This window comes from Mustela nivalis (assembly GCF_964662115.1).
Source record: "Mustela nivalis genome assembly, chromosome: 14".
Taxonomy (NCBI): Eukaryota; Metazoa; Chordata; class Mammalia; order Carnivora; family Mustelidae; genus Mustela; species Mustela nivalis.
In genome coordinates, this window is record NC_139033.1 from 63,294,104 (window position 1) to 63,316,460 (window position 22,357).

General features: G+C 45.1%; 1 protein-coding gene and 1 long non-coding RNA gene across 2 annotated transcripts in view; one reads left to right on the forward strand and one right to left on the reverse strand.

Annotated features, from left to right (window-relative positions):
• The window catches only part of KCTD1 (potassium channel tetramerization domain containing 1), a 180,787-nt gene that overhangs the window by 16,455 nt on the left and 141,975 nt on the right, over window positions 1-22,357 (forward strand). The gene's annotated exons all lie outside the window — the stretch shown is intronic.
• Window positions 1,046-11,056, reverse strand: LOC309847642. Its single transcript, XR_014302531.1, has 3 exons — window positions 10,839-11,056; window positions 4,755-4,899; window positions 1,046-2,437 (listed from the first exon to the last, which is right to left on the reverse strand). It is a non-coding gene; the product is annotated as an uncharacterized lncRNA (long non-coding RNA).

Sequence of the window (22,357 nt, forward strand, 5' to 3'; positions counted from 1 at the left end):
GTGCAGGGACGTGGAGGCAGAGGAGGCTGAGAAAAGAGAGGGAGGGAATGGTGAGGCTATTGCACACAAGGGCTCTAAACGCAAGCCTCATCAAGGGGAAATTTTTGAAGGTTTTTTTTTTTTTTGAGTAGAAGGACAGCATGATAAAAGTCACATTTTAGGAATAGAAGTTGGCAACAGCATGCAACATGGATAGTGTGGGAGACCAGAAAGTTGGTCAAGAGGAGGTTGGCGGGAGTTAGGCAAGAAGAAATGAGGCTCGTTCCAAAGTGGACTGGCCAGTGAACACGGCCACCATGGCTGCCTCGGCTCTCGGGCCTGGTCCTCCGGCCAAGCACTTCCCCGCCCGGGCCCCCTGACCTGCTCCAGCCTCGTGGCAGGTCCTGTCACACCCACCTGACACGGGACGGAGTCACATAGCTGACTGCCGCATGTTAGAGACACGAGTCAAGCCTAGATGCGTCTGACCCCACAGCGAGGGCGGCTAACGACTGTTCCTTCAATGGCCCACAGTTCAGGGCCTTCCCAACAGAAACGCCAAGGTAGGGGGAAGAAAACGGGAGGGCATGCTCAGCCCTGGAATATTCTCACAGGTGTGCTTTAAGGAAGTCTTGAAGTTACCGCGCAAACACTCTGGTGAGTGAGAAACACAATGTTTAAAGAGGAGAAGGGAGATGTTCAAGTGTCAAGGAAATTAAGAAGGTCCGGCATAGAGTGAAATCTGAAAGGGAACCTTCTGGATGAGAGAAAGAAGCTTCCACGGCACCAAGCTTTTGAACTTCATTACGTGCAGAGATGGTAGAGGCTGAACATGGAAAATGGGTGCCAAGGCTTCGGACATATTAATGGAGGCTTCATTTGTAACTGATTTTTATTTTTATTTTTTATTTTATTTTATCTTTTTTAAAAGATTTTATTTATTTGACAGAGAGGGATCACAAGTAGGCGAAGAGAGAGGAGGACGTAGGCTCCCTGCTGAGCAGAGAGCCCGATGCAGGACTTCGATCCCAGGACCCTGGGATCATGACCTGAGCCGAAGGCAGAGGCTTAATCTACTGAGCCACCCAGACACCCTGTAACTGATTTTTAAGAACAAACTGCATATAGGTGGGAGAGATCTGTCTAAAGTTTTGAAGTGACACCGGGGAGAGCCAGCCCATGGTCTCAGTCACCCCCAGGAAGCCAGTCTCAGACAGAAAGGGTACAAGTACCCACGGCATAATCTGTACCAGACGCTCTCCTGGCATCATCTCCTTCAGTCCTCACGATAGTCATCTGAGGAAGAAATTATCTCCGCTCTTCAGATGAGGAAACCGAGGCACAGAGGGCTTGGGGAACTTCCACAGGGTCACACTCCTCCTATACTAGCAAGGCTGGGATTCCAGCCCACAGCAGTAGACTCCAAAGTCAACGCACTTTCCTTTATAGACACTGTCTCCAACGTGGACTGACTGCTGAACTCACACAGAGGAGTGTGAGTTCACCACTAACACTGTGGTGTTCTGGAATCTTCTCTGATGACATGAACCAGGTTCATCCGCCCAGAGCAACAAGACCATCTCTCCCTGTGGTCTTGTGGAGAGGGCACTAGCCTCTTAGCCACGGCCCAACTTCCCTCAGGTTCTCGTTCTTGAAATCAGCGGTGGGGAGGGTGACCACACTGGGTGGGCTGACCCCATAATAGAAGACTTAACACATTTTGCTTCCCTGCCCACATGCCTGTGCCGCCTCCTCCTCACAGCTAACCTCAGCACCACCCCCAGCAATCTGGATAGTACCCGTGCCATTTGAGAGAACATTCTTAGTTGTTCACAGTCCCTAGTGTTCACATAAAGCCAAAGTTAATGCTCTGGAGTGTTTCCATCATCCTGTGACAAATCTGGACTGGGTATCAGTATCAGTCCAAAGGACATAGCGTCAGGAGGAGGCAGGAGAGAAAGTGCAAAATATGGGGGCACATGCGGATTTACAAGTACCATGCAGGGAAAAAAAAAAATTAAAGACCATTTAAGTCATTTGAAAAGCAAGAGCCGTGTTCAGAATGTCAGCAGTGTATGGAGCACAGATGATGGTGGTGGGGGGGGTGCCCTGCAGTCATCCAAGGTGCCCTTGGAGTTGGCCACATGGCCAAGGGAGCACAGGGGTTAGAGCCCCAGCCTCGGAACACAGCTCACTGGAGTCTGCGTCCCTGCCCCACCGTCCAGCAGCCGCGGAATCACGGGCGGGCGAGCTGATCGACCTCTGCGAACCTCTGCTTCCTCTTCTTTACAGGGAGGGGGACAATACTTGAAAAAGTGAAGAATGGCCGCCCGCAGCCGCCAGCTAGGCTGTGATAGGTCCAGTCCTTGGGTGGGAAGGGCCCCAGGCAAAGATCTTCTGTATAGAGATATCTATACAGAGATATCTGTTCTGAACAGATAAACAGTTTGAGTGGAATCTTTAAAAAAAAAAAAAAAAAAGTCAGCCTGAGAAACATTGTTGAAAGTGGTTGCCAGGGGCTCGGGAGGGTGAGGGCATTAGAGGAACGGAGGTTAGTGGAAGGGGAAAACCTCCAGCTATAAGATGAGTAAGGTCTGGAGACAGAAGATAGAATACACCCTGTATTGTGTCATTGACATTTGCTAAGGGAGCAGAACTCAAATGTTCTCACCAAACAAAAAGAGATGCGTATGTCAGGCGATGGACATGTAATTAACTAGACGGGGGGGGGGGGATGCGTTGACAATGTACACATCTATCAAATCATAACGTACACTTTCAATGTCTTACAGTTTTGTCAATGATACCTCAATAGAGCTGAAAAGAATGTTTAAATAAAAACAGGCATTAGACAATAAATAAAACATGAAATATAGAATAAAACCAAACAAAAACCAATCTGAGTCACTGTGGGTCAGCCAGCACCCTTCCAGCACCCCCGTCTCACCCAGCTCTGCCAAAGAGACCCTGTGTCACTAGTTGGGGGGATATGTTGCTTGTCAGGACACCCTCCTGGGACAGGTGCCCAGGCACGGGGCCGCAGATGACCACACGCACCTGAGTTCTCCGGCTCCTCGGGGTCTCAGTGTGACCCCATGGTCAGGGTAGAGACCCAGAGAGTGCTCTGAAGGGGAGAAACAGGACCCGGAGCCCACACGCGCTCCTGTTCAGGCTCAGGGCGCCCCTGCCTCATTGCAGGCCCAGCACCAGCCAGCATGGGCACTGGGGAGGGGCTTAGAAAATTCCAGACAAGTTGCTTCCAGGTGAGGGGCCCTCAGAGACACAGGGCCTGGATCAGGGGCCCAGTGTCACCCAGGTCTAGATAGCACTGGCTGCGGTGTTCATCACTCACAGAATTAGAACAACAATCAGAAAAGGTCAGTCTTTAACTCCGTGGAAACAAATCAGCCACAAGGCCAGTCTGAGTATGTATGACCCAGAACAGAGAGAAGGACATTCGGCAGCCATAGATGTAATTAATGTGCCCATCTCCCGACTGATTTGTGTGACTGCTGCTGTTCTATGACGGCAGCTCGATGTACTTTAATCTTTCATCCTCCTGAAGGAAAAAAAGAAAGGAAAGAAGGGAGGGGGGAGGGAGTAAGGGAGGAAGGAAATGGATTACCAAAGTGTCCAATCATCACAATCCTCTTGTGCCTGGGTGGCAAGCTGAATAAATCCAAGCTTGTGTGACTAGAGGTGTATTCCTGGTGGTCTCCAGTGGGCATCAGCCCACCTCCCAGGGCTCCTATAAGGATTAAAATGCTTGCACCATTGCTGGGGTGGGCTGCCCTAAGTTATTTCAGAGCACTTCAGCCTTGCAGACCCATTCACCCCATGTTCTGCTACTGCTCCTTGCTACTCAAACCAAGTGCGGTCTGTGGACCAGTCATATGGGCCTCCCTTGCGAGCTTGCTCCACATGCAGACTCTGGTGATCCCCCCTCCCCCAGGTTGACCAAGGGCAAATATGGTTTTTAAAACCAGATCCCCACGCGATCCGTGTGCACATGCAAGGTAGAGGAGCACAGCTGTCGCTTAACAGGAACATGCTAATGCCACCTGTTCAGACATGGGGGATGAAGGCTACTGCGCCTGCCAACTAGCCACCCAAAGATTAGAATTACAGAGGACTTTCCAGCAATGGGCGTAGGCCGGCCACACCCACAACAGCCTGTCCGAGCCTGGGGGATTCACCTTGCTTATCCCTTCGTGAACCACTCCAGAAGCAAGAGTGGGTACATTTCACCAGCACTGGCTTATCCCTGTCTTCTTCGTTTCTCACCACAACCCTGCGAAGTGGGGCAGGGAAACCATCGTCCCCACTTTACAGATGAGAAAACAGAGTCTCACGTTTACATGGTGCTTGGCTTCGTTTCACACAGTTGCCTAATGATGGAGACGGCTGAGGTTAGGGGGAGGCTGAGAGCAGGGGCACTACTTTTAAAGGGGTGCCCCAAAACTCAGTAAGCAAGATCAATAATGTTTTCATACAATATTTTTTTGAAATCAAAATTAATGTAAAATACTCTATGAAGAACAAAATATCAGATTTTCAAGAAGAGCAGATCCAAGGGGTTTGGAGTTCAGGTGAGGCAAGTGAGATCTAGCCATGCACATGCAGGGTTAGATCCTATCTTTATTGAAATTTTTGATATTTTTGTTCAGGTGTGGGTTGTATGTGTGTGTGTGTGTTTTGTTTTGCTGCATTCTCTGGCTTTCCGAGTTTCTCAGCACTTCCTTAAGTTTTGAACCCAAGGCAAGTTTCTGACTTACCTCTGCTAATCTATGAGAAGGCATTTAGCAAGTAGGTGTGTGTGGCTCATGGAGTTAGACCACCTGCTTCAAATCCGTGGTTTGCTACTTCCTCGCTGAGTTCATTGGGGCAAGTCAGTTAAGCTTTACGGCTTTAATTTCTTGTCTGTAAAATAGAAAGGGCTTTTAAAGTTCCATTCTGGACAAGTAAAGAAGGACAAATATGCAGTCCAAATACATAGTTGGAAGATCTAGTTTAACCCAAGGATCAAATTGAAAATATCAACAAGGGGCACCTGGGTGGCTCAGTGGTTTAAAGCCTCTGCCTTCGGCTCAGGTCATGATCCCAGGGTCCTGGGATCCAGTCCCGCATCGGGCTCTCTGCTCAGCAGGGAGCCTGCTTCCTCCTCTCTCTCTGCCTGTCTCTCTGCCTACGTGTGATCTCTGTCTGTCAAATAAATAAATAAGATTTTTTTTAAAAAGAAAAGAAAATATCAATAAGACGGGCAGCATTTTTTTGGAGAGATCCTCCATAAATTTTAAGTGCACAAATGTAATCATTCCACGTAGACTGTTGTTTTTTGCTCACTCTTATCTCTTTTAGCTTGCTGCCCCTTTCCCCATCTTCTCCTTCCACTCTGCTTCCTTTGTAATCCTATTAACATACCTAACATGTATGTTTCCGTGTTTGCCTCCATATCCCTATAATGAATTGCAGACTCAACATACACGTGCATATACATGTATGGACATTTGGATATGGGGGTGGGGTCATCATTTCACAAACATGGGATCACATCATTAATGCTTTTTTGCACTTCGTGTATAAACAATCCATTGACGAAATCCCTCCATAATGTTTGGTATACCTCTGTGCCTTCCTTTTTCATTGACGGTACGATAGTCCTTGGTATGGACTACAATCGCCTATTCTGTATTTATGAGCACTTATCTGGTTTCCAGGCTTTGCCTCTCTGAACCCTGCTATGAATAGACGTCCTGATACAGATGTCCTAATAGCATAGCTTAGTTTCCCCTGTTCTCAAGTTGGCATAAATGGGAACATACAGGTCTGGACTCTATTTCATATCTGGATTATTCTGTCAGCATACTGGTTTTGAAATTAAACCATGTTGGTGGAGCGCACGGGTGGCCCAGTCATTAAGCATTTGCCTTCAGCTCAGGTCATGATCCCAGGGTCCTGGGATCAAGTGCTACATCGGGTTCCCTGCTCCCCTGCTCAGCGGGAAGCCTGCTGGTCCCTCTCCAACTCCCCCTGTTTGTGTTCTCTCTCTCACCCTCTCTCAAATAAATAAATAAAAATCTATAAGCAAATAAATAAATAAATAAATAAATAAATGAACCAAGCATGTTGTTGCATGTCAAACAGTTCCTTTTTTACTTCTGAGTAGTATTCCACTGTATGCATATACCGCAGTTTGCCTGTGTAGTCTTCTGAGTATATATGTATATTTTCAATTTTAATAGACAATGTTCAGTTTCTTTCCTTAAATGCTGTAAAATTCACATATCCACCGATGGTGTATGTTTCACTTGTGTTGATTTTGACTGGCTTGCTGATCATGAGGCAATGTCTTGTTATTACTTAATTTGTATTTCCTTATGGTAAATTCAAGCATCTTTTTGGACACTTGTTGGCATTCTGGATACATGCTTCTACAAATTGCTGTTTGAGCTCTTTGATCATTTTTCTACTGAGTTGCCAATTTAAAAAATCTATTTATATAAATTAATTCCTATATTCTTATATACTTAATTCCTATATTATATAAATACTTACATACTTGGCCCTACCGGTGTCTTTTTTCCCCCAAATCTGTCGTTCATATTTTGATTTTGTTTATATCTTTACCCGTACACATTTTTAATGCGGTCAGAGATATCTTTTCTTTTAGAGTCTCTGCGTTTTCCAATCTTCCTAAGGTTTCCCTGTCCACGGATTGTACATAAAGTCTCCTGGATATTGCTGCAATATTTTGTCTGGTTTTGTTGTTGACCATTAAGACCTGACTCTCTGGGGAATGTATTTTTGTATATGGTATAAAATAGGCATTTTATTTTATTTTACTTCAGATGGATAGATGGTTATACTGGAATCATTTTTTAAATAATTTATTATTTCCCCACTAAATTGAACTACCATATTTGATATACAATGTATATTAAGTTCTCCTACACAAGATTACTTCTGGATTCTTTCCTTTGCCATTGACCCACTTCTCATTCCCATACTACTATCATATTTATTTTGTAATGGTTTTATAGTATATATACTCTGATGTATGGTAGGACAGTTCCCCTTTTGCTGTTCTTTTTTATTCTTTTCCTAGTTGTTCTTGAGCATTTATTTTCCCTGATGAAGTTTAAAATCATTTTATCCAGTCTCCACCCACCCTTACTAAAAAGACTACAATTCTAATTGTAATGGTATCATATTTGTGTATTTTGGGAGAGAGTTAATAGTGTTGTGATATTCCACATTCCCATCCAAGGATGTGGTCTTATCTTTCCATTTGTGCAGACTTTGTTTGGGGACCTGTAATAAGATTAGTTATAGTCATATAAATGTGCCGTTATTATTAACCGTATTCCTTGATATTTTTGCCCCCTACTTTGTAAATAGAATATTTTCCTTTTCCATTTCTATATCCTTATTATCAGAATAAATAAAAGCTAGTAATTTATGTATATTCATCTTGTAGCCTCAGATTCTTAACTTCTCATATTAATTACAATGTTTTTGAAAAGTACTAGGATCTCTTGAATTTTACATCATCAGCAAAACTGCACAGTATTTATTTCTTTTTTCAAGTGTTTTTTGTTGTTGCTGTTGCTGTTGGTACTTGTTTTCTTTTTTTATTACACTCACTAGCTCCCCCAAGACAAAGTCAAACTGCAGTGGTCACAAAAGGCTTTCCTGTCTAGATCTTGATTTTAGAAGAAAGGGTTTTATTGTAGCCATGAAGACAATTAGTGGAGAGGTTTTTTTTGAAATATTTTTACTCTATTTAAGTGTTTTCCTTGTAGTCATCTTTTCTTAGAGTTTAATTAGGAATGTCTCCTATATTAAATGCCTTTTAAGCATCTATTGATAAGATCATATCAATGCTCTCCCTTAATTTAACTAATGATATGTTAACCAATTTCCTGATGTGAAAATACTTTTACATTCCTGAATAAACTCTAATTGGTTTATTGATATGGTGTTTGATTATATTCTAATTAGAATTTTTGCATCTACCTTTATAAATAAAATGCAGTTTTTCACCAAGGAGATGTTCATAAATTTCTGTGGAAGAATTATATTGTCCAACGACGACCTCAAATATTACCACCATCAATCTTAGGAGTCTTTGTTAAGTATTGGGAAAATACTCAGATCAAAGTAGCAGATACAAATTCTCCAAAATTCTAAAATTTTCGTTTGAAAGCTTGAATTTTTATCATCGGCAACAAATAGCATGGGTTGCTTACCTTGAAGCGATAGGCATCTTTCATTCATTTTCTAGAAAATGTCTGCTAGTGACCCAAGGATTAATAACCGCAACGTCGATCATTCTCTCACGTAAAAGTGGCGTTCCATGGAAAAGTGGCCGGTGCATCTCACTGCTAAGTCACACAGCTTTTCCTTGGGACAACCTTCATTCTTCAGTGTGTGGCAGAAGTGCTTTCCGCACACTCTGCAGCTAGCCTCACAGAATACTAAAGAGACGTGTACTCAAGGGTCGAGATTTCATAAAACTAATGATTTGGACTGCTTCATCAAGGGCATTCTTCAGTGAGCCGACATTGTGTAGAGCTGAGCGTGCAGCAGTGAGAGGCAGTGGCCGCTTGGACTGTTGGTGGCATTGCCTTTCTTCTCGGTCAGGCTCTGGCTCTGTCACCCATTGTTGCTTTTACACCGTCCGTGTAAATGTCAACACAGGGAAAGAAGCCGGTAACCTCTCAGCGTTCTTTTGATTACAGTTTTGACCTTGCAGAACTCCTGAAAGGGCCACAGGGACCCCCAGAGTCCCGTGGACCATACTTTAGAAACCACGGCTCTAGCCAGACTGAGCTCCATTTCTGTTTTTTGGAGACAGACGAACTCCGTCCCACCTCAGGGACTTACACGCATGCTGGTCCCTCCAGCAGGAATGCTGATGGCACACTTGGCCCGGTCCACTTTCCTCCTCATTCTTGAGCTTCCAGTTCAAATGTCTCTTTAGTATTTTTTTTTTTTAAGATTTATTTATTGGACAGAGAGAGATCACAAGTAGGGAGAGAGGCAGGCAGAGAGGGGCGGGGGAAGCAGGGTCCCTGCTGAGCAGAGAGCCCGATGCGGGGCTTGATCCCAGGACCCTGAGATCATGACCTGAGCCAAAGGCAGAGGCTTAAACCCACTGAGCCACCCAGGTGCCAAATGTCTCTTTCACAGGGAAGCTACTTCTTGCCTACTGCTTGGTTAGGTTTCGTTCCCGTGTTCTGTACTTGCAGTTCTGTACCAGCATAGCTCTTATGCCAGCTTTCATTTCCTTTTACTCATGGGTTGATCCATCAACCTCTGCTCTCCCAAGAATGTAAGCGTCCTGATCCCGTGCCCCTTTTCTGCTTCGATGTCCCCCTCCCCTAGCACAGTGCACTCAAGCAGTATCATTGAAAAACGCAGGATGGGATGATCAGGTTTGCCTAGGACTGGCTGGCTCAGGTGGTAAGCCCTGAAGGGCTGAGGCCAAGGTCACGGGTTGGACCAACCTCACTCCAGCCATCATCGGCTTTTACTTCCTGAGGCTGCCTGGCCGGTGAACTGGGATAAGGGCTGCAGGTGAATGAAGGCCAGTGGGATCCTATTCATAGGAAAAGCACTCAAAGCTTCCTCCCGAATCATTTGTCGTGGATGTGTTGTCTTCTGCGAAGCCAGGAAGACAACTCCAGCACTTCTGGATCATCGGAGACCTACTTAAACTTCCTGAGACTGTAAAAGCTTTCTTATTTGTTCATTTACAGAAAATCCCCTGGTCCCCCAGCAAATACATGCGCCTTGCAGAACCTTGAAAAGTCATCAGAAACTATCCGGCAGTTATGAGCCATAGTTTAAAAACCTCTGAACTAACAAAATTATCATTCCGTCCCAGATTTAAACTGAATTGTGGTGATTATAGCGTATACTCTGCAGTTCTGCTTGAGAGGACAATTTAATTAGAAGCCTCTATCTGGAGGCTAACTCCACCCCAGAAACCCCCCCCCCCCAAATAATTCTTTAGGATGAAATTTCTAATGCTGTCTCTCAGCCTAAAGGTATGTTTCTTGTAGAAAGTTGAGTAAGATTCCATTTAGGCTATTTTTAAAACTCAAGAAAAAGGGCAAAAGGGAGGATTTCACCACTTAAGAAATCACTCAGATACTTTTTTGCTATTTTTTCCCCCAAATGCAAGCTGCTCTCTTTAGAACTTTGAAATTGTCCTCTATAGTGCCTTTGTCCTGTTCAAAGAAATTTGGTTAAGCTGTAATGAAGTCATTGACAAAGTGTGTATTTGCTCCTATGAAGATTTGTTTCCACTCTTTTTTAATTTTTTAAAAAGATTTTTATTTATTTATTTGACAGAAATAGATCACAAGTAGGCAGAGAGGTGGGCAGAGAGAGAAGGGAAAGCAGACTCCATGCTGAGCAGAGAGCCCGATGCGGGGCTCGATCCCAGGACCCTGAGATCATGACCTGAGCCCAAGGCAGAGGCTTAACCCACTGAGCCACCCAGGCGCCCCTTATTTCCATTCTTTAGAAGACACTTACATGCAGATGCTACATGGGGAATTAGGTTCAGAATCAAATCTACGAATAAACGTGTGTGTGTGTGTGTGTGTGTCTACTACAGACACATAACATCTTACCAATGAAACATCATTGGTTAACCACGGGGTGTTTGCTAGAAATGACCTTAGAGATCATTTGGCCTGAGTCTTTTTTTACAGGTAAGAAGACTGAGGCCCAGGGAGGTACAAAAATGTGTTAGCCGAGATGAAAAATAAACGAATAGTCCTGAAACGTGTGCCCTTTTACAGAGAACATAGACTAATAAAGCAGAAGTGACATCTACAGCCATTTACCATTCTAGAGGGAAAGGAGGGCCCGTAGCCCAGGAGGGTTATAATTCTCACCACTCCTGGCAGAGCACAGGCGACGAGGTTGGTGGGAGAACCAAGGGCGTCATCCCGGCAGCAAGCAGATCCCTGGGGGGGAGGGGGCGGTATTGCTTCGTCTTCTTTCAGTTGGGCACAGGAAAAGAATTCTGCCAGCAAGTTCTGGGGCCCAGAGAGAAGACCAAGGGCCTGCCTCCTTTATGGGTTCCTGAGTTCAGTCGTGGCTTCCTCAAAAGTGGCCGAGAATTTGGGGCCTAGATCTCACATGTACTAAAACACACCACTCTTTTCAAATCACACCACTAAAAAGCAGTCACATACATAAAATTCAAACCCAGCATTCGAACCTAAATTCAACTAGATGTTAAGCTGCATCGTGTCTTTTAAAAAAAAAATAATCTGCTGTCCACAACTAATGTAGGAGATGGTCAGGTAATCAAAGGTTCAGTTCCCTGCAAAGGGGCATTTCCTTGGAAGGCCCAGGTTCCACCAAGTGAATTCTTCTGGAATCATGACCAATGCATTTGGGTACGGATAGATAGCAAATGGTCAAGTTGGCCTAGGGTGTAATTAAAGATGGTATTATATGGGCTAAACCAGACAAAACAGCCAAAGTTGGATGGTTTTGATTGCCCCCAAAATTACTCCATCTGGTTCAGTCTCCTCTTACAAATGTTCCCTCGGAGGGAGGCTGTGAATCTAGAAGCATGGTGTATCTCCTAACCGTTAAAGTTGATGAGCATTAAGCTTTGTGACACACCAAAAACATAAGATGTCTCAAAGGCTAGAGTCAAATTAAGGAAAGTCAATAAAATCATAAAAAATCAGAGGGTCACAGAACACAGTACGATGGAGCTATCCTCCAAGTTCTAGTTTCCAAGTGCTCTAGAATTAGAACTCAAAGGGGAAGGGGTCCTTAGTTCAGTCAGGGAAAGTTCGAGAAGGGGGTGGGGCATTAAGACAGGCCTTGAAATCTTCAAAAGATTCACAGAAAGAGGGAGAGGTAATTAAGGGAAGAGGAAGAAGCATCTGGATGCTTCTACCCCAGCTGAGCCACAGCCCTCTCGCAAGCTTTCCCACTGGCTATTCCCTTCACAATCTTCTTCCTCTTTGGCTACCCGTGGCTAACTCCTGTTTCTCATTGAGTATTACATGTTCCTTCCTCAGAGAAGACTTTCCTGACTACTCGATCGGAAACAGCCTTCCTCTGCTGGCCTTTCTGTATCCTTTCCTTTCCTTTTCTTTAGAGAACTTGCTAGTATATCAAATTACCTTGTTTATTTACTTCTTGGTTTTTGTTTGTTTCTTTTGGGGTTTGTTGCTGTTGTTTTGGTATAGGCAGCCGCTAGCCTCCTGAGAGCAGGGCTTTGCTGGAACAGTGCCTGGTCTGTAACAGACTTCTGTGTTAGGATGCTCTCCACCCCCGGGGACGGAAAGTCCTATCAAACTAGCGTAAGCGAGAAAGTGGTTACATGGACTCATGTACCTGTAAAGTCCAGAGTCCCAAGCCATCAAGGAAAGATCTCATTTTTTTCTTGTCTCTGCACCCTGCTTTCCATGGTACCAGCTTGACGTTCCGACGGCAGAAGGAGCTCCGCAGTTCCAGGCTTCACATTCATGCCCGCCTCCCCCGGGGAGAGACAGCAGCTCTGTCCTAGGAGGCAGGGATCCCAAATGCAGTCTGACTGGCTGGTCTGGGTCACTCTGCTGGTTCTCCCCAAAGCAATGATGGCGGCAGGAATGGAGACGTGCTGGGCTGGGGGGGGGGGCGGGGGGCGGGGGGGCACACTATGTGAAGAAGTGGAAACTAAGCAGGATGTGCTAGATCCTGTCAGGAGGGAGAAATGGGGGGGGGGGGGGTTTGAAAGCGCCTGTACATCACCCCCAGGATGCACATGCGTAAGGATGCCTGGAACTGAGGGGAGGCTTCTTAGAGTTGGGGGGCGGGGTGGGGGTTGCAGCGTCATCAGGCACTAAGACAATGTGGCGAAAATGGGGTGGTGACGTTGAAGATCTTAAAGGAGAAGAACGTAATCATCATCCCAATAGGCCACAAGAAGCCACTGAAGATTTGAAGCAGGGGCGTAGCAGCATCGAGGAGGGTTGAGGAAGATTTGGTAGGCAGCGGTCTGCAGACACGGCGAGACAAACGTGGGGGTGGGGAGGCCCATGAAGAGACTGTCCAGGCACTCGGGAAAGGCCCAGGTCGGACTTGAAATATGGAAGAATGTCAGCAACAGAAAAGATGTTCAAAGCAGAGATGAGCCAGATTTGGTGACCGATGGGATAGAGCTGAGGGAAAGGTGGCCTGTCGTCTCCCTTAGAACAAAACCAACCCTGGTAGGCCTGGAGGGTCCTGTGTGCCTCCTCCACGCCCGTCTTGCTTTCTCACTTGCTCACTACGCTGTGTCACACAGCCCTTCTTTCAACTCCCCTGCTTCTCAGGCACACCCTTTCCAGCCCTCCCCACCCCCCTCCCAGCATCTTCCCAGCCCTGCTCTGCGCCCCTCCCCCTCTTCCTGACTGTAGAACTCACCAGCACTTAGAGTGGTCTGTGTATTTCTTACCTCCTTATTTCTTGCCCTCCCCACCAGACTGGCGCTGAGAGCCATGGCCCGCCGGGCACCCAGGGCTGGGTTTGGAGGAAGTGTCCTTTTGAATGACCTGTCAGCAGGCAAGGATGCTGGGAAGAGAGAGGGTTTATGGGGGAAAGGCAACGCCTTTGAGGTGGGTCAGGCTGGGTCTCTGGAAGACACCCAAGTGAAAATACAAAGAATTAGACCATTAGAGATCTTAGTCCAGTGTTTTTCCAAAATGAGGCCCATGTTCTTGGCTTAAACTCTCTTACCTCTGCCTCCACTCCTTTCACTCGTCCTGATGGTTCATCTGCCTGGCCACTCACTTTCTTCTTCTTGCTTCTGTGGAGTCTAGTAGAGATTTTAGATGACTTGCTATTCATACTTTCATTGGATTGAGAAATGCTCAATCCCTTTATTTTGCAAATTAAATACATATATATATATATATGTATTCCAGAGATGCTAAGTGACTTACTCAAAGCTACACATCTAGAAGAGAGAAAACCTGAACTAGAATCCATGCCTTTTTTTTTTTTTTTTTTTTTTTTTTAACTGCCGTTCATTAGCTCCTGTTCAGTACAGAAGCGTAAGTCCAGCCTTGGGAATAGATTGCCTGAAATCCTGAACTTCTTGATTCCTTTCTGGAACCGATTTTATTCCTCCACAAAGAGGCCACAGAAAGTACACAAGAACCCGCGGATGCATATTTGGTTCCTTTTTAACCTGGATAAACATGTGCTTTGGGAAGTACATGATGACACTGTCAAAGAAGGATTTAGCGTTTTCAGTGAGAAAGTGTGCTTACACACCAACTCTGCAGTAACGGTGATTATTTTAAAAGACGTTACCCAGGGCGTCTGGGGGTGGCTCAGTGGGTTAAAGCCTTTGCCTTCAACTCAGGTCATGATTCCAGGGTCGTGGGATCGAGCCCCACATCGGGCTCCCTGCTCGGCAGAAGCCTGCTTCCTCCTCTCTCTCTGCCTGCCTCTCTGCCTACTCGTGATCTCTGTCAATAAGTAAATAATAATTAAAAAGTCTTTTAAAAATAAATAGATAAATAAATAAATAAAAGACATTGCCCAACATCGCAATAGCCAACAGGTTGGTGCTCCCAGCAGCTCCTGCCTGCCCCCTTGTGCATACTTCATATTAGTGCACTCTGTCAGGAGTGGGGCAGGGGTCAAGGTCAGAGCCTTCCCTGGCTTTCACCTTTCTTCCTCTCCCTGCACATCACCCTTCCTTCTCTCCTTCCTCCCCACAGTCTAAATGACAGAATCCGCTCATGGACGGCTTGGATTTTGTGTGACCGTGAAATCCCCGCCACCCGACCCTCCTCAGTTTTTAGCCATTCATTCAACAAGTATTCAGGAAAAAATTCAGTAGAAAGTGCTGAATTCAGGAGTCAGGGCATCCCCTGTCCCTGACTTCAAAAAGAGTTCAAGAAGTAATTGCCACCGGCCACTGGGTGGCTTTGAGCCACAATAACCCCACCATCAGTTTCCTCATCCCCTCAAATCTTGGTGCCTACATTGTGCCAGATATTGTGCCAGGGTGTGAGCGTGAGGGAAAAACAGAACAAAAACACCTCATCAAACAAGAGTCCCTAGAAACTCCAGGCTCCCCTCAGAGAGCTGAGAGCTCAGTGTACAAAGGGACATAAGCAAACAGATCATCACAACCTTGTGGAGTTGCTTTTGAGGACCACTTTATGAGAAGGACAGTGTACACCATATTCCACAGAGAAATGGAAGCAGGATGGGTGAGATGATTTGGACTACAAGTGACAGCAACACAGCTAAAAGTGACTTCAACAAGAAGGCCACTCTTACCTCATAGGACAGGAAGTCTAGACATGCACTCTGTAGCCGGTGAACTTGGGTGGTTCATCGAGAGTGGCTGTGTGCTTCCATTCTCCACGCCACCATGTTCAGAGTTTGGTGGTGCCTTCCCTATGATCCAGACAGCGCCTTGGCCATGAGGAAGGGGCATTTCCTCCCAAGCTTCTATTTTACGAGCCCCACCCACCTACAGCCATCTCCTCTGGTCCTGCTACCCGGAATTGGGTGCCATACCCGGGATACTGCCCCAGCAACACAACACCCGGAGAGTTGGCTCCAGCCAGCCTCCCTCAGGGGCAAGAGTTTGGGAAGCCTGAACACAAGCCTTTTCTAAGAGCCACGGAAATGGGGAGATACGGCTGCTCTTAGACAACCTGCAGGATCAACCACATATCTGTGTCTCCCTTTCCATTTTCTTTTTTTTGTTTTTCTATTTTCATTTTTTGTTTTTCTCGTTTCTCTTTTCATTTTCTTCGTTTTGATTGTCTATTTCCAAATCATCAGAAGTGAGTATATAATCTTTTTTATAATCAGAAGTAAAGAAACAAGCACTACTTTGAAAAAGTTGTTAGGAAAACACCCAACCAGGAAAAATGGGAGCAGGAACACAGGTAGTTATCTGGTAGAGCTTCTGCCCCAGATGAGCTTAGCATCTCCTTAGGACACACGAAACCATCTGTAAACAAGTATAAGGCTTCCAGTGTGTGGGTTTGGGAGAGTTTCCCACAACAACAAGCAACACCAGCGGGGTGTCCTACAATTCAGTACAATTCTCAAGCTACCTTCCTAGAGGTAGTGTCAGATCCCACAGGTTAAGAAATTGGTCCTATGAGACCGCCTCTTCCTTCAGACACCAATCGCAAGCCTGGGTTGTCACCTGTGCTTCTGCCCCTCAGCTCTAAATTGGAGGTTCCCATGACCCCCTCCTCAGGTCCAGTCAGTTTGCTAGAGCAGCTCCCAGAGCTCAGAGGAACATTTTACGTGACAGATCGCCAGTTTATTGTAAAAGGATACAACTTACGAATAGTCAGACAGAAGAGATACACAGGGCAAGGTATGTGGGAAGAGGGGGGCAGAGTTCCTATGCCTTTGGGATGTGCCATTGTCCCCAACACCTGCATGCTTTCCCTACTTGGAAGCTCTCCAAACCACGTCCTTTGGGGGTTTTCTGGGGGCTTCAAAATGTGGGTCCGAATAATTAAATCATTGACCCCTGATGATAGATTCAACTTCCGCCCTTTATATTGGGGGAGGGTAAGGAGCTGAAAGTTCCAACTCTCTAAATAGGTGGTTGGTTCTCCTGGCAACCAGCCCCCATCCTTAGATAGAGTCCCGAGGCCATCTCATTAACATAACAGAAGACAACACCTTGGTTGTTCTCCTCAGAGGAAAGTCCAGGATTTCTAGCTGGGTGCCTGAAACTGGGGCAGGGTTGGTGCAAAGACCACTTATTTCTTGTAAGTCACAATACCACAACAACGAAGGCATAGATACACAACATAGCTAGACTAAGGTTTTTTTCCCTACTACTGCAAATTAGATACCAGGACAGTATCAATTATGCTAATTAGGCCAATTAGACGTAATTTTGTGAGAATTTAAGGAGGACAGAGGACAAATGGAGTTTCCATCTATAGGCAAGAAGAAATAGGCACTGACTTTCCAAGGAGGACTCTAAAATGCTCATCTTCCTTTTTTTTTTTTTTTTAAAGAATGTTTTATTTATTTTTTTGACAGAGACACAGCGAGAGAGGGAACAGAAGCAGGGGAAGTTGGAGGGGGAGAAGCAGGCTTCCCGCTGAGCAGGGAGCCCCATGCTCATGACCCCAGCAGGGGGTGAGGGGCAGATGCTTAATGACTGAGCCACCCAGGCGCCCTCATCTTCCTAAAGAAACACCAGGAAGGAAGGCATCTGAGCAAAACCCCAGTTCTTCCACGTGTGACTTCCCAAATGTCAATAGACGACAACTCCTTCAGTTCTAAATCCTAACAACCTGAATTGGGAAACAGCTGAAAGGGGACACTAATTGGATTTGCAGCCCAGCAAGTCCTCTACCGGACTGTAAATAAAATGGGCTACCGGGTCAGTCTTGAAACACTTTCTTGCCTTCAGGTCCTTCCGCATTCGTGTTTATCTCTGTCACAGGATCTGAGTGTCTGAGACAAAGAGGAAGATCAAGGCGTTGTCTATTCTGATAACCTGTTTCCTTGAGTCCTTGACCTGTGGTTTTCTAAAGATGGACTTAGAGGTGTGGGGTGGCCTGTGGGCTCTGGTCCCCTCCATGCATTAAACTTCTCTGGAGGTACAGATTTCCTCCAGTATCTGGAAGTTGGCTTTTAGCCACCTCACTTTTACTAACAGAGAAAGGACCTACATTAGTAACTGAGTTCCCTAATAGAAGGAAACCCAAATAGGATTTTTGCTTCTACGAAATGGTCTAGTTTAGGTCATTTCGGCTCCATGGCGGTTTCCTAGGAACGCTCTACTTTCAGGTAGTGGGAGGAACCTATATATCTTCTTTTGGCCCCATGGGAATCTCTTAAATTTGTATAACACTTGATGATTTCCAAGGGCATTCCCACCTCCTCTACACAACCCCTTGCAAGACAGCTGCCCGACTTATTGTACAACTGAGAGAAAGTAAGATTTAGAAAAATAAAATGACTTGGTCAAGATTACACGACTTTAAGTGGCAGAATCTATTTTTTTTTTCTTGACCTTGGCCTTCTTACTCATTCAAGTTCCTCATGAACATAGTCTTGATGCTCAGGCAGAGGAAGAGCCAGTCAACAAAGTAGCATTCGGTATTTCTTTCCTTTTTTTTTTTTTTAAGATTTTATTTATTTACCCAACAGACAGAGATCACAAGTAGGCAGAGAGGCAGGTACAGAGAGAGAGAGAGGGAAGCAAGCTCCCTGTTGAGCGGAAAGCCTAATGCGGGGCTCGATCCCAGGACCCTGGGATCATGATCTGAGCCGAAAGCAGAGGCTTTAGCCCACTGAGCCACCCAGGCACCCCTCGGTATTTCTACTGTGTTGAGAAAGGTTAGATTTCAGAAGTTCACATGGACTTCCTGTCTTTCTTCCTGTTCTTTTTTTTTTTTCTTTTCCCATTTCTCCCTCCCTCCTACCTACCTGTGTCTCATTGCTTAAAAAGTGCCTCGCTGCGGTGTTTGGAATAAAAACAAACACATTAAACCAAGTTCTCTCTTCCACCCGCACCCTCTATTGCCTTACCCATTTTAGGTTCAATTATAACCAACATATGGGAGACACGGACACCGCATTCCAAATGCCAAAACCACTTTCTACCACATAGGAGACTGTGGCATAGTTTGAAAAATTAAATGCATTAAAATTATATTGTTGGCCACTTAAAATACCTTTCGTCATCTATAAAACATCATCCCCTCCGGTTTCCTCACGGTTTTTAGCTCAATAAATTTCCAGTGGAACAGAAGACTTATTTGCTGAACCTGGTTTTTTCCCATACCGCATTTTATAAGCTAAGTTGTTGGTAACCCCGCTTACTGAGAGCCTCTGCTCCCCAAAGAGAGCATGGGAGAGAAGTGTGCTGAGAAGCTTGAGCTGGGATACGCATCTTTGTTTGGCCGGTTGGCAGAATACATTCCTCTTGGTTGACATCATTAGTATCGTGGATTAGTCCAATGCCTGTTTCTTGACCCTGAATATAACAGTACTCAAGACATAACCTATTTTTCCAGCAGTGTTTTGGAATGGGCTCGGCCTAGAGACATGACCTTGAACGTTTATCTTGGAATGGCCAGTTTGTTTAAAACGCATGGCCCACCACTCAAAGGTGTTAAGTGAGCAGAGAAAGACAAACTGAGCCAATCTTATCCTCTTCCTCATCCTCACTCCACCAGATCTAGGTCAGACAGAGGCCACTTAGCAGTCTAATAATAACACGGACAAGTTTTGCTTGTTCCTCACATTGATGAAACACAAAGAATTGAATTTCTATATAAACTCTATTGGACTGGGTTGAGTATCCCATTCCCTGTGAAATCGCCTCCCCACCAGGCAATCTCTGTGCCATGACTGGGAGAATGGGTAACAGAACGTGGGGAGTTCAAGGTTGCACTGGAAGTAATGGGTTACATATAATGTAATGTAACGGATGGGACTGAAGAAATAGTACAAAGTAAAAAAAAAAAAAAAAAAGGTATATGAAACAGCTGTCCACATCTGGCAAGAACACATACAACAAAGAAGAAGGGGGCTTGTGGAGGATGGGGTGTGAGGAGCGCCATGTGGGTAAAAGTAATTAATCTATTTTTTAAGGATTTAGAGATAAAAAAGATTTAAAGATAAAGAGAGCAAATGCGAGTGTGGAGAGGAGCAGAGGGAGAAGGAGAGAGAGAATCTCGAGCAAACTACCTGCTCAGTGCAGAGCCCGACTAGGAGCTCCGTCTCCCGACCCTGAGATCATGACCTGAGCTGAAACCGAGACTCAGCCCCTCAACCACCTGAACCACTCAGGCATCCCCTCAATCAATCTACTAATCCCTCAATCGAGAGAGGACCACGCTCAGATCCGGGATGAAGAGCCATGAACTGAGGACCTTAGTGCTAGCAGTCTAACTAGGAAAAGAAGGGGAAGAAAAAAAAAAAAGAATTAAGAAAATATTGTTTTCCAAGAGAATTAAAAGCACTGAGGATCTCAATGCCCACTTTAATGAGCTAGTTCTGTAATATTTTCCCTAGAGTCCAGGTCATATCTTTGGGATTTTCTTTTGTTTCCATCCAACAAAAACACCTCCATTTTGAAATAAGTAAATGTCCGTGTTCCAACCACAGTGGGGTAGGCTACTGTGTAACTAACTTTTTAGGTGACCAGTACTTTATGGGGACAGGTATGCAACTGGAGGACACATTCTCCAGACATCTCCTGTTCCAGCTTTAAAACCAAAGTCGATTTTGCATTCTACTCACATTAGATCCTTGTTTGAACATTAAAATGCTCCAGACTTATGTCTTCAATTATTTTACTCTTCTCTCTCCTCTTCCACCAACAGCCCTCTTCCCAAAAGTCCCGAGTAAAACTGCCAGACTAGCAAAGTGTCCACATCATTGCTGTGCTTTCTAGTAGCCCTGATGTAACCCACTTTGACCACATTGCTGAGAGGGGTTGGAAGGAGTTCTGACCTAACTCAGGTCTGACCCCTTGACCCAGCCATTCCATAGGGCCGGGGCTCCATTTTCTCACCTATAAAGTGGTGGGATTGGTTTACCTGGATGGTGTGGGTTAGGAAATTGTTTACAAAGCTTTAATAGTCTCTAAGATTCCCAGAAGTCCCTGGTATTTCCTGCCCAGGTGGGGAGAATATAATAATTTATGTCCCACTTCTCTGTTCTGTCCTTCTTAAATTGATCCCACAGAATTTATTTGTCACATGGGATCAGATCCAGAGGTTTCCTTGTAGAAAATGCTGGGTTCGTTTTTATACAGGAGCATAAATGAAGATCCCATATAAGGTAAGTTTATCATTAAGACAAAAAAAAAAAAAAAGTAAATGAATCAGTGAGCAAATTGTCAGTGAAAGTTCTTAATTACCTTACAGTGGTGCCATACTTTAAATGGTGTAGAACTGCTAAGAGAAAAGGTGTCGGTACCTATATTTAGGGCAACAAGATAAAGTGTAGTCACCACATTAATGAGTTCAATGGTGTGCTAATAGACATCCCGGTTTCCCTGGGTGGGAGCTGGACTAGCTAAAGATGGTTGTAAAATACTACCTCACATAACTCCTTTAAGATCATTCTAAATGCTCTACTGGCTTTCCAGGATCAGACCCCAAAACCTACATTCTCACCTCTTCTCCTACATCCTCACAAACCCAGCCATACAGGTCTCCTCTTAGGTCCAAAACAGGCTTGCCCCACCGAGGGCTCCAAGCAGGGCTCACTCTGAGCCTTCCGACTCAATTCCCCAGTCTTTCCCTCTGTGGTAAGGGTCATCTCAAAGTCCACACTGCCTCTCTGCACCCCTTCTTCCTTTAGGCGCTCAAAATACATGGTTTCATCCATTCGTTTGCTTTGTACCATAGCCCTGGATTCTTGTGCCTGTCCCCCCTCCAGAAGAAGAGCTCCTTGAAAGGAGGGATTGGGGTGATTTATATCATAGTCCCTCTGGTGCTTTTGCACCAAGTAGAAAATCAGTAAATATTTGTTCATTCATTCAACAAATATTAATTGAATGTATACCATATGCTGGATACCAGTCTGGGTGCTGAGAATATAGAAAAAATATATATAGTAGTAATACATATTACGGCATATTTACTCTAGCCAGGGGATAGACAATAAATAAATTCGTATGTGTTGAATAAGTACGTATCAAAGCATGTATAGGTATGTGTTTTTTGACTGTCAGATGGCAAGTGGTAAATGACATGAATAAAGCAGGGTAAGTGAAAAAAATGTCATATGGAGTGAGAGCAGGGGGCTGCAGTGCTCTTTTAGATAGGGTCTCAGGGAAAGTCTGTCTCTGAAGGTGACCTTTGAGCATAGGCTTGAATGACGTGACAGAGTGAGCCTCGTAGATAGATATCTGAGAGAATAACAGGCCAGCAGGAACTGTGTGTGCAAAGGCCCTGAGGTGGGGATGTGCTAAATCATTGTTGAATGAAAGCATAAAATTATGTTATTAATACATTTAATCAGCAGTCTGGTCCTATGAAAATGCCTCTTTTTTTTTTTTGCGAGACAAAAAGAAAGCAGAAGGCGCGGGGGCGGGTGGAGGAGGCGGTGGTGGCAGAGGGAATAAGAGAATCTTAAGCTGTCTCCATGCCCAGCAGAGAGCCCACACGCAGCTTGATCTCATGACCCTGAGATCATGACCTGAGGTGAAAACAAGAGCCGGACGCTTAACCAACTGAGCCACCCAGGCACCATCGAAAGTGCTTTTTTATTGTTGTTGTTGTTCAGAGCAGGACAAAAATTCCTGCTTGCCTTGTAAATGATACAGTAAAGCCAAACATCTATAGCTATACAACTCAAAGAGCTTATACCCCAAAACTCCTAGACCTGAGTTCCTGCTGTATCC